The 16,242-nt window shown below is 38.7% G+C and overlaps 1 long non-coding RNA gene across 1 annotated transcript in view; it reads right to left on the bottom strand.

Moving 5' to 3' along the window:
- The window catches only part of LOC136875815 (uncharacterized), a 56,458-nt gene extending 40,452 nt beyond the window's left edge, over positions 1 to 16,006 (bottom strand). Inside the window, exons 1-2 of the long non-coding RNA XR_011018986.1 lie at positions 15,895 to 16,006; positions 15,609 to 15,692 (exon numbers count right to left, since the gene is read on the bottom strand). This is a non-coding gene — a long non-coding RNA (uncharacterized lncRNA). The remainder of the gene's footprint in view (positions 1 to 15,608; positions 15,693 to 15,894) is intronic.
- Positions 16,007 to 16,242: the final 236 nt, after the last annotated feature.

Here is a 16,242-nt window from a genome sequence, read left to right as displayed (position 1 = left end):
GAATTGTATTCAAATTTACAGTTACCGGACTGTCCCGTTGTCAGTCACAAGAAACAAGTTTCTTGAAAAGCGAAATCTTATTTTAAGCTCTACCTCCTCGTACATTTCAAATGAATTGCTGGGATTTTGCAGCAGGTGACCCACAGAGAAGCCGTAAGGCTAACCGTTCTTCCTGGAATCGTCTCAACATGATAATACAAATTACATGTTTCATGATACATAACCTCTGATTGTGATTCAGTCCTCTCATTTGAGGTTAAGCAGTGCTCTCAGCAGTATTTAAACATGGCCGGTTAAACATCGGTTTTAGACAGTGTCTAAGTGATAAATAACATCTCTGCAATGCGGCAGCCATACTTACGCATTGTTTAACCGTAGACATCGTCTAAACATCGTTTCTGCAATCGGCCCATTCTATTTACCACCCTAATATAGTATCTCACGTCAGCCTTGGGATGTATTCTGTAGGTCTAGGCAAACCGTCAAAGTCATGCGACGTTCAAAGTGTGACGTGCGCGCCACGGCGTGTTTCTAGTCAGCCGTGGTTTATGGCCATGGAATGGAATGAATGAAACCCCCTTCTAGCGGCGAGGATGGGAATTGTGCCAGCTGCCGAGGTGTGTCGCACTCCTGGGGCAATGATTAATGAATGATTAATAAAAATGAAATGATATTGGAGAGTGTTGCTGGAGTGAAAGATGACAGGAAAAACCGGAGTACCCGGAGAAAAACCTGTCCCGCCTCCGCTCTGTCCAGCACCAATCTCACATGGAGTGACCGGGATTCAAACCAGGGAAGCCAGAGGTGAGAGGCGGCACACTGCCACCTGAGCCACGGAGGTTCACAAGAAAAATATATATACAGTGTCTCAAAAAAGTACTGGTTTGCCCACAGCCGTGGTATGAACGGAACTCTATGGTACAAATAATGGTGCATATAATGGAATTATACATATGCAGATATGTAAGACAGTCAAATACATCAGTAGGTTGAATATAGAGTCAAGGATATTCACGCTGTTTGCAAAAGGACCAGTAGTACAAAGGCGTGCGTCATTACACGCCAAACAAGTATTGGTCTAGTACATAATATCATCGCGATATCGTGCTGTCTGCTGCATCTGGCTCATTGTGTCTGTGCTGACACGACGGAAGGTAATATTCAGCACTGTTTCTGTGTTCAGCTTGCAATGGGAAGGAAAATGAAAGAAACAGCCGTGGAAGAAAAGAGGATTGTAGTGCGACTATTTCGGGAAGGTAAATCTTTCAAGAGTGTAAGTGAAATTATTGGAAGTGCTGTTACAACTGTTAAAAATATTGTGTACAGGTACAAACAAAGACAATAGAAAATAGACAAAGAAGTGGCCGTCCCTCAAAGTTATCAGTACAAGACAAACGGCAAATTGTGCGTAAAGTGGCCCAAAATCCTCAGCTAAGTGCGCCGAAGATAGCAGCTGCGTTACAACAAGATGGAGTGCAAGTGTCATCTGAAACCATCCGAAATGTGCTACGCGAAAGAGGATATGCGAGCAGAAGAGCCCTTAGAAAAGCCGAACATCAGTAAGGCTAACAGAAAGAAGAGACTTGCGTACGCTAAAGAGCACAGAAATGACAGCTATGAGGATTGGAAGACAGTCGTTTTTACTGATGAGAGTAAATTTACCCTCTTCAGGTCAGACAGACGAGTGACTGTGTGGAGGAAGACGAATTCTGAACTTGAAGAGAAGAACCTGACAGCTACTGTAAAACATGGAGGTGGTTCCCTGATGGTGTGGGGTTGCCTGAGTGCGAATGGTGTAGGTGAATTAGCCTTTATTGAAGGGACTATGGATCACAAAGCATACATTAACATCCTCAAGACACATCTTCCATCAAGTGTACAAAAAATGGGACTCTCAGCAAAGTATACGTTTATGCAAGATAACGACCTCAAACACACAGCCCTGAACACGAAGCTATGGCTGTTATATAATACACCGTGTTGGATGGAAACTCCACCACAATCTCCCGACATCAACCCCATCGGGAATTTGTGGCACTATTTGGAGCAAAACGTGAAAAAACATGCAATATCAAACAAAGCTGACCTGAAAGAAGCCTTACTCGCCGATTGGAATAACATACCACAGAAAATACGGAAAACTTTGTACGATCGATGCCAAATAGGTTAGCTGAGATTATAAAGAGGAAAGGAGGACCTACCAGGTACTGAAACGTTCAAGAAGGATCAAGAAATTGCGTTATGTTAATTCAGACCAATACTTTTTTGGTGGCAAGTGAAAATGATTGCTTTAAGTTATAGCTTTTTAGTTATATGGACATGGAAGAATGATGTTTTTCTTACAATGTACATGTTACACAAAATGATAATCAGGGATTCTAGTATATGTCAATTTTTATCATCATTTCCTTAGATTCCTCGTCCTCATATGTAGCATATCTCGACAGACCAATACTTTTTTGAGTCACTGTATACTGAACCCATGACCTTTGTGCCCTAAGAATATTATGTATTACATTGTCAATTGGAATAAGAAGTTCGATTTCTTGATAGCATGGATTTGACACGTGGCGAGGGAATGGCTACCTTCTAGCCCACGCTCTGGGATACGTGACGTCATTCGCACGTGTCGACGGCGGAAGAATCTTAAGTCATTTTGTGGACTATTTCAGAAGAGCGCGTGTGTATGGCATGCCCAAGCCAAGTCGACAAAATATAGTGCCTATCAAATGAGGTCATTTATCCAGCTAATTGAATATGTATAAATGTTAAATGTACATGAACACTACCGTCGGAAATGTAGCAAGTATGTAGTCACCTTCAGAACTCTTGTAATTACAGTTCAGTTAAGTTAGAAAAGTTACAGAAATTTTCTTGGCGGCAAAGGGAGATGCCCGGAGAGAGGGGGAAGTTTCTATAAATAAGAATTGCGATTTGCTTTACGTAGCACCGACACAGACAGGTCTTACGGCGACGATGGGATAGGAAAAGCCTAGGAAGTGGAAGGAAGCGGCCGTGGCCTTAATAAAGGTACAGCCCCGGCATTTGCCTGGTGTGAAAAAGGGAAACCACGGAAAAACATCTTCAGGGCTGCCGACAGTGGGAAATAAGAATTGACGCCATGACGAAGCCCCTGCATTTTGTATCACGAGGCTGAAGACAGAGGGTTGAGCTGCTCTGTAAAATCGAACGACAAAGGTAGACTAAGTCCAACCAACAGATTTTAGCCGTTGTGGCTGGGTCTTGCCTCCATGTTGAGATAGTGTTTCTTGAGTGGAAACAATTGTACCAGATAGGACGGTCATAGTACCGAATAAATGTGTATGTGATAAAGAAAGAAATTCGTGTGCGGAAATAATTACAGTCCATCGTATGCGCTCAACAAGAACAAGTGAAGGGCATTTTCTTTTTTTTATGCTTTATTTCCAGGAAACCGGAAGAATAAAATGATCTGTACAGCCAAAAATGTAAAAATGGCTAAATAAAAATGCCAGGGTCACAGGTGAGCCCTATGATGAACGCTGGCGTAACCTAAGGTATGTGACTTACCATCTTACCACCTATTATATCTTGTTTCATGATGTCTAAAATATATGTAATTGAAGGGAGTATATACGACGCAGTTGGTCGCCCCTATGTGGTTTTTGTAAATGTCAAATACGACGAAAAAAGAGTCATTTGTTTTATTTTCCACTTGGATAAATTTTTGAAGTCTTGCGAGTGCCGTATGATGTAAAGTTATTAAATAGGGTTTCGAAGCGATATCACGTCCAATGTAGATCGTCATTTCCGTGTGTTTACTGCCTATATTCTGTGATGTCAAATTAAGATGTTCATTCGACGTAAAATTTTCTGTCTGAAATTTTGACGTAAATAATATAAGAAATTCATACTTACCCATTTTCAATCAAGTGGAAGCACGCAGTCGGGTGAAAGTATAGAGTGATGAATTTGGTCACGGAGTGAAACGTTTTTCTAGGCCCATTTAAACTGTGTCTGACCGACAATAAAAAAGATTTAGTAGAATTTTACAGACATTTTCGTGAAAATCCAGTTATCGTATTTTTATATCATTTTATGCGAAGTTATTCATTATTAAAGCACTGTGCGTTATTAGACGTCGTGGATTCTAGTAAGGATTTTTTTCCAGTTCTTTTGTCAGTGATAGTCGTGAGTTTGGAAAACAGAGGTTAGTTTGTCGTGTGAGTCGAGATGAGATTTATGAATCAGGTTGGAGACCTGTCAATGGAGCCGGGACTTGTGGAAGCCCGAGGAAGATTTTATAATGTTGGGAATGGAAAGCAGAATACAAGATTCCGCGCCGGTATTAATTTGCGATGTGTACACTTATTGTGGGCATGTTGAAGTATAATCTATGTGGATTTGTTGGTTAGAATATCGTATTTGTGTAATTATGTCGGCAGAGTTTAAAGGTTGTATTCTGAGAGGCCAGTCAGGTAGAACGACCAGATGTCTTATATCACTGACAAACGGGGTTGGGGAGAAATGCCGTCAGCTGATAGGGGTTCGCCGCTGGGATAACGGGACATGCAGAGTGTGTTACACATTGAATTGAGATTGCATTTCTCGGCAGAGGGTAACGTTAAATGTTGGATTTAGTTGAAATTTTCATCTGGGAATAACGTGTGTGTTATTAGATACTGTAAATTTGTTTAATTGAGAACGTAATGTGCATTTGAGACCACGAACTTAGAATATAATGAATAAGGTTAGCCAAATTCAGGGTTGTCCAAAATATAGAGCGATGGTAGTGATGATTGTTTGTCTGTGAGGGGTGCACAAACTTTATAAAATGTTATGACGAGATATGACATCGTAATTATATGGCGAGTTGCTTTTGGTTTGTACGTAATTAGGGTTATCCAAGTGTTAATAATGGCTAGGGTTAGATTAGATTTAAAGTGTGAGGTCATGAAACAAGATATAAACTGGACATGAATGATGTAATAGTTCTTTTCCAGCTATCGGAATCAACAGATAAGCATCACAGGATTAAAAACTTGACGTCGCATTGTGTAGGAATTTGTGAAGAAACCATCCGTCCGCGGAAATAGAATTTGTTGTGCATTAAGATTTCATTAAATCATTTAAATTTATTAAATTATTAAATTCCGTGAAAACCGTATTTTGAAATAACTTTAAAATCAGGCGAATAACTTTGAGATGCATTCTGGAAATTTTAGTTTGTTTTCTGGGGAATGTGTAAATGTTAACGTAACGATTAAGGGGACATATCCGAAGGTAATGGATTTTACTGCCACTAAGTATTGTGAGCATGGCTATTGTATTATTTAACTTTGATTGATTGAGCAGTGAATGTGCTGAGGATAGTAAAGTGGAAACTTGGGTCATCAACCGATGTAACTTAACTGTGTTTAGCCTTCAGCTTAGAAAACTGGATGGTCAGGGGGTCATCAACCTCAGTGACTTAAGACTAGGGCCATATGCCACCGTAGCATCATTTTCCTTGCGGTCATCATCCACAATGACTTTAAAGTAACTTAGAAGTTTAGATGTCGGTCCATGACATAGTCGCAGGTCACATCAATTCAATTAGGGGTCCATGCCGTATAACCACTGTGTGGCACACACCGATTGGACTGCCTTAATTATACCGAGTCCAGAGTTCGTGTTATGAGGTCTGGACCATAAAGAATCACTATGATGGTACATGTGGTTTCACATGGAAGCCGAATTGGAGGATTTCCAGACTTTCCTTTCTTGAATTAATAATTGAGACAATGGTTTCTAGTAAGGATGCCCATCAGGTAGTTACGTCAAAGGCTCACACCAGTGTTCTGACCCTCTATGTAAAATAATTGTGGTGTCCAGTGGACACGATGGAGTTAAATGATACCGTTGAGAAAGCAAAAATGCTTCATGAATCACTTGAATAAATATGAATATTTTTTTTTAAATCAAAACTTTCATTAGAGTAGATAGATTAGAATTACTAAACCCTACCTTTATCTCGGCAGGTGACGAAGAACCCGATACGACCCAAGAGACAGATCTCATGAAATTTGATGATAGGTAAGAAAGGTAGGTATCCTTCGGTATGCACCAAAGGGTTCAATATATATTGAAAATATGCAAGTTAGTGTTGTATTTGTGACTCAAACCCGGGTACCTCCGATCGTCAAGATGAATAGAGCAGAAATTGGGAATTATCATCATTCTTACATTTTTTTTAAGTCCAGAATACGACAAGAATAAGAGGAAGCTACAAAAATTGGGTTTACGGTACAGAAACTTACGTAATAATAAAGAAGTCCAGGGTCCAACAGTCTTAAAAATTACATACCTAAATAGAGTGGTCCACTCTTCCTGAATGTTTAGAACACACCTATTATTTTGACATGGAGAGAACATTTTAATATTGTTCTTGTATCCCATCTTTGTATTTTGGCTTTGTTCCACATATCTATGGTCTCCTATTTAGAGACATCTTCAGTCAAACATGTCCTATTAACTAACTTGTTATTCGTAATACAGTATTGTAAAGGTAGATTTTTTCTCAAAGCATTCCAAAATAATTTTACAGATGAGTTCTATGAGGTGGTATAAGTGACCACGAAGCTGTTTTTGTTGCTATAGAAATTAAGGTTATAAAAATATTTTATAATTAATTACTATAATTATCATCAGCTACCGTGTGCAGGCATTTTAATTTGAAGCCATCTGGCTGCCTGTTCATCAATTTTGATGGCCTACTATATGCCTGAGTATATTACATCTAAAGCCTACCCGGCATTCTCAAGTTTATTTTTATATATATGTTTTCTTTATGTTCGAGATCGCAAATATGAAAAGGGGGACATTTTAAATAGAAGGAACTGTTGCTTGTTAGTAGGACTACACTATTGTCGCGGCCACCAAATTAGGCGGGTCATACAAATTACGCTGTTGCCACGGTTTTGTAGCAACAGGCGAAGAAATGTCTAACTGAACACATACCTACTTTCGGAGTGCAAAGCAAGTTGTTTTCTCTCAAGCTCCTTTATTATTATTAGCGAATGGTAACGTACACGAAACAATACAAAGATTAAATATACAGTTCAAAATATTATATACATAATTACAAGATAAACACATAACATTGAACCCTTCTGCTTGCACGATTGTTTTCAAAGAGTTAGATCTAAGTTCTCTAGCCACTGTATGTTTTTTTCAAAATGGCGCCCGATAATGACGACGAAGTGTTTTATCCTCCGAGTAAATTAACCGTAAAATGTGACGAAAAGTGCGGAAAACGTCGAAGATTAGTGATGGAATGTTGTGCGATTCATGTGATCGATGGTGGCATTATAAGTGAGGAAATTGCCCTAGAGAGGTAAAAACTAATGAAAATGTTGACTGGATTTGTGAACAGTGTGTTCGGAATGTTGTAGTTGGCGACGGCGTTGACGATGAAGCACCGAAAACAATCGATGAGGAATATAAAAGTGCGTTAGAAATTATAAACATTCTACAAAAGGACAATGAGACTCTTAAAGTTGAAAATCAAGAATTGAAAGAAAGACTGCGATCGCTAGAATTTGGGACTGACCATTCTTCGAGTGATATACCGGTACCAGTACAAACTCGAGCACGTGGTGTCAAGTAGTTCGTGGATGGCCGGCTAAGAAGAAATCTACAACTGAATTTCCGGAAATAAACATCAGAAATAGGTTTTCTGTCCTAAATAATTTAATTCTGGAAGACAACGATCGCGCGCGTGAAACCAAATCATCGCGATCCGCTGCCGTTGCCGTGCCGAGTTTAAAATTTAGGCCTAGAATTCAGATTAAAGACCCAGTTAGACCTAAATCACCAAAGGTAGCTGTGTTTGGTGATAGCCAAGGAAGGGAAATTGCGGGAGTGATTAACGACGAGAATATAGCAGCAACCGGAGAAATATATCCAGGAGCTTCTATTAGCAGTGTCCTGGAAAACGTAGAAGAAGCAGCAGCTAGGAACTTCGGGAGCGGCGATGCAGTGCTTATCATCGGTGGGACGAACGACATAGCTCACGACGACGCGAAGAATGTAAGATCACAACTTAAACATACACTAGGGAAGCTGACCCACACTAACGTCTTTGTAGTGAACGTGCCCCACAGGCATGATTTCGTAGAGACTCGTGTGTGAACATTGAAGTGGACAAGGTCAATACAGATATTGTTAAAATTAGTAAACATTTTCGGAATACTCAGATTATTGAATGCAGCAGTTTTGAGAGATATTGTTATACAAAACATAGCCTCCATCTCAACAGTTCAGGTAGAAAGATAGCAAATATTGTTCTAGATTTTATTAAGATATGTACAGTAAAACAGGCAACTCCCTTGAGTTATAATACTGACCAGGAAAACTAGTAGAAAGAGCCAGCTGTACTTCAAGCTGGCTCAGTCAACTAGAAAATGAAACTCAGGATAGTAAGGAATTTCAAGTTACCCAAGTGCAACAGTCAAGTTTTAGGGAGGAAGGGGGTCTGAGATTGCTCTTGGTAAACTGTCAAAGTGTAGTAAATAAACAATTAAAATTCGGTACATTGATGGAAGCTTATGAGACTGATGTGGTGATAGGAGTGGAATCGTGGTTGAGAGAAGGGGTGGGTAATAGAGAAGTATTTCCAGAAGGGTACACAGTCTATCGCAGAGACCGAGGAGATAAAAAGGGAGGGGGGGGGGGTGTTTATTCTGGTGAAGGAAACTTACTGTTCACATGAATGGTTTACTGATGAAAGGGATGAAATATTAGGGATAAAATTAGTTTGTGACAATATGAAGGAGGTGGGAATTATAGGAACATACAGGCCTGGAAGAGAGGAAAGAGACATGGAAATATTTGAGAAAATAATAGATTACACTCATAAAAACAATAATGATATGGTAATAATTGGGGGAGATCTAAATTTGCCTGAAGTTGAATGGAATGGAGCTGCAAGTGAAGCCCATGAACAGAAACTGGCAAATAAGTTAATTTGGAAGGGAGCCTTTACACAAGTAGTACAAGAACCGACTCGTCTCAATAACTTGCTAGATGTATTCTTGGTTAAACCATGGGAAATTGTTGATAAAACTGAGTTAATTGAAGGTATAGGACACCATAAGGCTGTAATAATGGATGTAGGACTCGTACCAAAAAGGCTTAAAAAGAGGGTTACACAAGACAAGAAATTGTACAGAAAAACTAAAATTGATGAACTTGGGACTTACCTTAAATCACAATTCAGTTGTTGGATAAGTGAAGGGAGAAACGTGGATACACTTTGGGCTAAATTTAAAGGAATCATTTGGGAAGGAGAGAAGAGATTTGTACCTGTTAAGAAGGGTAAAATGATCTCAGACCCCGTTTATAATAAAAGGGAAATAAAATTAAAAAGAAAATGTAGAATAGTAAACAGGAAAATCAAAGAGGGTAGGGAGAGTAGAGAAACTAGAAAACAGCTAATGAGGGAACTGAATAGAGTGAAAAAGGAAGCAAAAGAGAATTATATGAATGGCATACTTCAAGAGGGTAATGACCACAAAGGGAAATGGAAAAAGCTGTATTCATATATCAGGAATCAAAAAGGAAAAGGAATCCAAATTCCTACAATGGTGGGAGAAGAGGGTGAACTCTATTTAACACATACTGAGAAAGCAAACCTATTTAGTAGGGAATTCAGAGATTCAGTAGATGATTGTCAGGAGTTGGAAACCGAAACAGAAGATAGAGAGGAAGAGACACAGAGGGAAACAAGAAGCTTCTCATTCACAAATGAAGATATTTTCAGAGAAATCCAACTGCTTCATCAAGGAAAAGCAGCAGGAAGTGATTAAATTACTGGAGAAGTATTAAAGACAATGGGGTGGTACATAGTGCCTAATTTAAAATTTCTCTGACTATGTTATAAATAGTAATATAATACCAAAGGAATGGAAGGAATCTATAATAATACCAATTTATAAAGGAAAGGGTGATAAAAGGAAACCAGAGAACTACAGACCAATCAGCCTGACCAGTATAGTTTGATATTAAACTCTCCAGTATTTTACAAAGTACATCAGAGGGATATGTGATGATAAAAGTTGGTTCATGAGGAGCCAGTATGGATTTAGCAAGAAATGTTCCTGTCAGGCACAACTGGTGGGATTTCAGCAGGACATATCAGATCAATTGGATTCAGGAGGTCAGATTGCATAGCCATAGATCTTTCCAAAGCCTTTGATAAAGTGGAACATGGAATATTATTAAAGAAATTGGAGGGAATAGGATTGGACGTAAGGGTTACACGTTGGATAAAAACATTTCTAAATTCGAGGGTTCAGAAAGTCAAAGTAGGAAATAATGTATCTCAGGAAGAGAAATTTTGGAAGGGAATTGCACAGGGTAGTATAATCGGTCCGTTACTTTTCTTAATATGCGCAAATGATTTAAGGAACAATATATAACATCAAAAATAAGATTGTACGCAGATGACAATTGTTTATTTCCCTATAAACAACATTGAGGATTGTTCAGAATTACAAAGGGACCTTGAAAGTATCCAACAACGGGTTGAAGAAAATAATGAAGGTTAATGGAGGCAAATCAACTGTTACAACTTTTACAAACAGGAGCTTTAAAACTGAATTTGAATATACTTTGGACGAGGTAGTTATCCCAAGTAATTTGCACTGGAAGGGTCATGTTGATGATATTGTTGGGAAAGCATACAGATCGTTACATGTCATAATGAGGCTACTTAAAGGATGCAACAAAGAATTAAAAGAAAAAAGTTGTTGAGGGGAAATCGGCACAGGCCGAATAGGTCCCTTGACTATCGACTTCCGTGGAGCATGGTCCCATGTGTTCGTGACCCGAAAGGGTTGGTTTTGGTGTCACATGGTCCCATGAGTCATTGGGGACGGTGGGAAAGGTCCCAGTATGTATGTATGCACATGCTTCACTAGAAAACTGCTGAAGAGAATTGATTGCAAATCGGTATGCAAAGTCAGTGAATAAGCCGCTACAATCTAGGCTGCAAATAATTGTATTCACCCTTAGTGAAATGGTAGCTTAGGGGAAGGCCAATTCTTAAATATTTATGTTATTAGTGGTCCTATCTCATTGAAAACTGGTATACAAAGTCAGTATGAGCCACTATAATCTAGGCTATAAATCATTTTGTTCACACTGAATAAAATGGTAGTTTAGGGGAAGGCCTAATATTTCATTCTTGAATATTTATATTATTAGTGGTCGTATCGATAAATACTACCCAAAGTTACATATAGTTATATAGAATTACATTTCTGACCATTTATATCATACATTTGTACCATACTAGCTATGATAAAGATATTTATGAATTTGTATTTTTGTTGCCAAGTCCATATCGACGCTGAGCCACGAGAAAATGGATTTTTTTTTTTTTTTTTTTGCTATGGGCTTTACGTCGCACCGACACAGAAAGGTCTTATGGCGACGATGGGATAGGAAAGGCCTAGGAGTTGGAAGGAAGCGGCCGTGGCCTTAATTAAGGTACAGCCCCAGCATTTGCCTGGTGTGAAAATGGGAAACCACGGAAAACCATTTTCAGGGCTGCCGATAGTGGGATTCGAACCTACTATCTCCCGGATGCAAGCTCACAGCCGCGCGCCTCTACGCGCACGGCCAACTCGCCCGGTAGAAGAAAATGGATTAACAGAATTGAATGAAAATCGGTATATATAGTCGGGGAATAAGAAACTACAGTCTAAGCTATTAACAATTTTATTCACCCTGGATAAAATTGTAGTTTAGGGAAAAGAGCCTAAAATTTAATTTTTAAATACCTATGTTTTTAGTCCTATCGAAAAATAGTACATGGCAAAAGTTACGGAGAATATAATTTCCGATCATTTATGTTTTATTCAGTTTTACCGTACCGACTATTATAAGAGTGGTATTTTAGAGTTAAAAGAAAACTAAATGTGAAGGTCTACAATATCGAAATCACATAACATTGACCATTGTTTGTTGCGATGTTATTTTGTCTCTTATGCTGCCTCTCAACTCCGATAAATGGGATTACTGCTGCGTACCGAGGGAGTTAGAAAACTTTCTTCTATAGCAAATCATTCCTCTGTTTCATACATTTTCTGACTGAGCTCAATAGCTGCAGTCGCTTAAGTGCGGCCAGTATCCAGTGTTAGGGAGATAGTGGGTTCGAGCCCCACTGCCCGCAGCCCTGAAGATGGTTTTCCGTGGTTTACCATTTTCACATCAGGCAAATGCTGGGGCTGTACACTAAATAAGGCCACAGCCGCTTCCTTCCCACTTCTAGCCCTTTCCTGTCCCATCGTCACCATAAGACCTAACTGTGTCGGAGCGACGTAAAGCAACTTGCAACTTACACACAGTTTCTTCATAGTATTCCAGTTATTTGATCCCTACTCTGACACGCTGTTTTTGAATGAGCAGTATCCATACTTAAGGCAGAGGATCGCGAAGTAGTAGTAGTATGGCCTGGTCTAGAATAACAATTTCGGCCTATTCCAAATTATAGCACCACAATTCACTAAATAACTCAGAATTTAACCCTGAAAAGGGCTTCTTCTTTTTCTTTTTCTTCTCATCCTTCTTCTTCTCCTTCTTCTCTTTTATTAAAATCTACATTCATTTTATTCCAAATTATCAGTGAAGAGGGGGTTTCTCCTCTGGCTAGGAGAAAAAATTTGCCCCGAAGTCAGATAGATTTTTCCACCGTCACTGTAGTGAACTGATAAAATCCGACTCATTGTTTACTCCTAGGAAACAGATTAGTAAAAGGACATAGTTTTTGCCCTGGGAGTTTCCACTATTCGACCCTCTCCCCGCCGAAAAAAGACAGAGTGTTCACGAATCACGACTATCTGCGGCTTGGTCATTCCAGCTCTGGAACTTTGGACTGTTAGATCGGCAGCTTAGTCTTGTTCGTTAAAAGTGAGAAAATGTGTGGCGTTTCATTTGATCGAGTATTTCATATGAAAGTATTGCTTTTAATCGCGTCATTCCTACTGACGTCATTGAAATGACGTATGTTCATTTCAGTTGGGAAAACCACTAAGACAGTTTCTGAGGATGTAAAAAGGCAAGTGGAGAGTGAGTGTCTACCATTATAATGAAAACTCTCCAACCTGATTGTGACTGACTGTATGCAAGCTGGTCTACCATTACAGTGAAAATTCCCTAACTCAGTCTTCATATGAGAAGAGATGTTTGGCGACTTCCCCGTCGCGTTTCTAGGGTAACATTAAAAGCTATGCAATTTAATACAGTCTTGCTCACAATGTGTACACTAGAATTCTGTGTACAATGTATAATTCCGTAGTGAAGCACGGGTACATCACCTAGTCATACTTAATAGACAAGATAGTGTATAGGCTTTTGGACTTATGCCGTGTCAAGGCTTCTTAAACAAGCCTTTCTTATGGACAGTCGAGATTTCTTCTGAGAACGCAAAGCACAGTTTTCTGCGAAACGTTAAGAATTTTACCTTATTTTCTTGGCATGGCATAAGCCCAAAAGCCTATACACTATCATGTCTATAAGTACGGGCCGTGAAAGCATTAATGGCAACATCATACATAATTCTTAAGTTTTTCTACCTTTCTGGAAGTCCTCTGAACAACACGATTTATCATTTGACTTCTTCTCAAAATTATTTAGTAGACTTTAATTTGCACAGACACACCCTTTCAAGTTCATTTAACACGTTCAGCATTATTTGTCTGATTTCTCTAATTTTGACATACTTATCTTTTGGGCAACAAAGAACTGTTTCCCCTTGACATAAAATGCTGTATGGAATCTTTCACATGTAAAGAAGACTCTGTTACACAACAATCCAACTCTAAATACAAGTACCTCAGATGGCAAAGTTAATTTACCCCTATCCAGCTCCTTAACAAAATCATATGATGAATCCACTTTAACTTCTTTACTTAAGTAAAGCCACTACATATTGTATATCACAATCACATTTCAACTTTTGTAAAAGCTTTAGATTTTACTAGCTAATAATTACAAATTAGTTTCTGTAAGGTACAAGGATGCAGTAAAAACGTTAAATTGCATTTCCGAAGAGCAGTGTATGTGGGGACTGAATAAACATATAAACAAGATGCTACGATCATGGTTCTGTTGCCATACTGTCTTATTTCTTGAGGCCTGCGACACATTACGTTGTTCAACAATAAACAACAATTAATTGTTCGTTCTCATAACTGGGAAGAGTTTGTAAAATTTGGGTAGCACTCAACCTTATTCCTAATAGTAGGCACTATTTATCCCTTTTCCACTTGTGACTTAATACCTTCTAAACCGTTTGTGTGTTTTAAGGGTGCATTTACACTGAAGTTATTACCGATCTTTATGTTTACAATAAATGTCAAATCTTCAAGTATAGTGATAAACGAAGTAACACAAGAAATTCACCTATCAAATACCAGGAAACAAATAATTTCTTCTCATGCTTAACCATCACAGTCCACTCCGAAATAAACTTGTCGGGTTCCAAGGAATGAACCAATGTCATTTATACACTTCACAGATTCCTCTGCAAGGTATATTTTATTGGATTCGATACCATTCTGAATAGCTGTTCGAAGATTTTCCTCGTCTACATCAGCAAGACGAGTTGCACTTCGAATAATATGAAGGTGTATTCAAAAAATAGTTGGCACAGCATTTTCAGTAGGTTTCGGAATTATTCTAGTGAACTCTTTCAATTGTCCCTTAACCGTACCCCTATCTACTCTAATTATGTACGACTCATAAAATGTTTTATGCATACTGTAAGTTAGTAATGGCTTTTTCACTTTAGAAAAATCCATCGACATGTGACAAAGCCATACCTTACGGCGGCTTTCATCCGTCAGTAAATAAATGGCCCCTGTATTTTCAGATTCTGTGTTATAATTCCACTGATAGTCGATACTACAGCAATGAGCCATTTTCAAGTTTTCACATATCTGTAAACAAATAGGGTATGAATGTATATTACCTCTAACTCGTGTATTGCAGCTTAACATTGCTGAATGAAGAGAACGCTGAGGTTACACACACATTTTTGTCGACAAATATTTACTTACACTTCCATACACAATACTGTCAATGTAAGGAACTGTCGCACAACACCTATATATTCCTGACACGGTCAAATGAGTGGAAACAGGCTGTTGATTTTCATTTTTTTCTCTTACACAGAAACTCATTTAATTCAAACTTACGTAATTCAAAGTCCAATTAATACTGTCTTGTGGGTATTCCAAGTCATTCGGAACGACCTCCATTGGGAGGCAGTTATGAAAATTAAAAAACTCAAGAGGTCCTGAGGACAGCTCCACATGGAATAAATGCTGCCTTCAGGACAATCTATAAGACAGATTCACAGAACACTCAATATCTATCTTTACCAGACTACTAGCATCACATATTTCTGCTCGAAAGGAAGATAAAGTTCAAAGCTACTTACACAAATACCTTGCAAGGAATGGAAACATTTCATTTGTAAAATATCAGAAATCAGCCATATTCCAGCCTGAAAGCAGAACCAAAGCAATCCCAATACTTCATACAGAATATAAATGACAACATGGACAGAGTCCAAAACTTACCAACACAGTCACCAGTTCATAGTCAGTGTTTTCTCTGAGGACAGCTTAATATGGCTGCAGAATAAATGCTGCCTTCAGGACAATCTGTAAGGAGAGATATTCACAGAACTCATAATATCTGTGTTTACCAAACTACAACTACTTTTAAATATTTCTCTCAATTTTCAATGCTACTTTTCTGAACTAAAAGAAACACCAGTGTCTAGATATGAACAGTGCTATGTAACTTTTTTAAATTACAATCCTCCCTTTGGAAGGAAGTGTGACATAGTTGAGAGAGACTCACCTATACCATCATGATGATTTCTTCCTCTTCAACAGATGATGCCTAGCGAAGCCACTCTTCACAACTTCTCCCTTACTGATGCTTCTCCAGCACATCTGAAACTGAGCTTGAATTATTGCTATCAGCATGATTTTATACTTTATTGCTGCTTGACCAAAAGTCCAAGGGTTTGCAAGGCTTTGTTAATAGGATGGAGAGGATTGTATCCCAAACAGTGCTGGCCAGTGGCAGGAAACTCTGCTAGACGAATTACATAAAATTGGTTAGTTAGGGTATATAACAACATATCCTTCACCCAAAGCATTAGCACTTTAATTACTTTGAGAAAAATACTTGAATGTATACTTG

Source organism: Anabrus simplex, chromosome 14 (assembly GCF_040414725.1).
Source record: "Anabrus simplex isolate iqAnaSimp1 chromosome 14, ASM4041472v1, whole genome shotgun sequence".
Classification (NCBI taxonomy): Eukaryota; Metazoa; Arthropoda; class Insecta; order Orthoptera; family Tettigoniidae; genus Anabrus; species Anabrus simplex.
The sequence above is the reverse complement of the archived record's forward strand: the minus strand, read 5'-3'. Positions and strand labels throughout refer to the sequence as shown.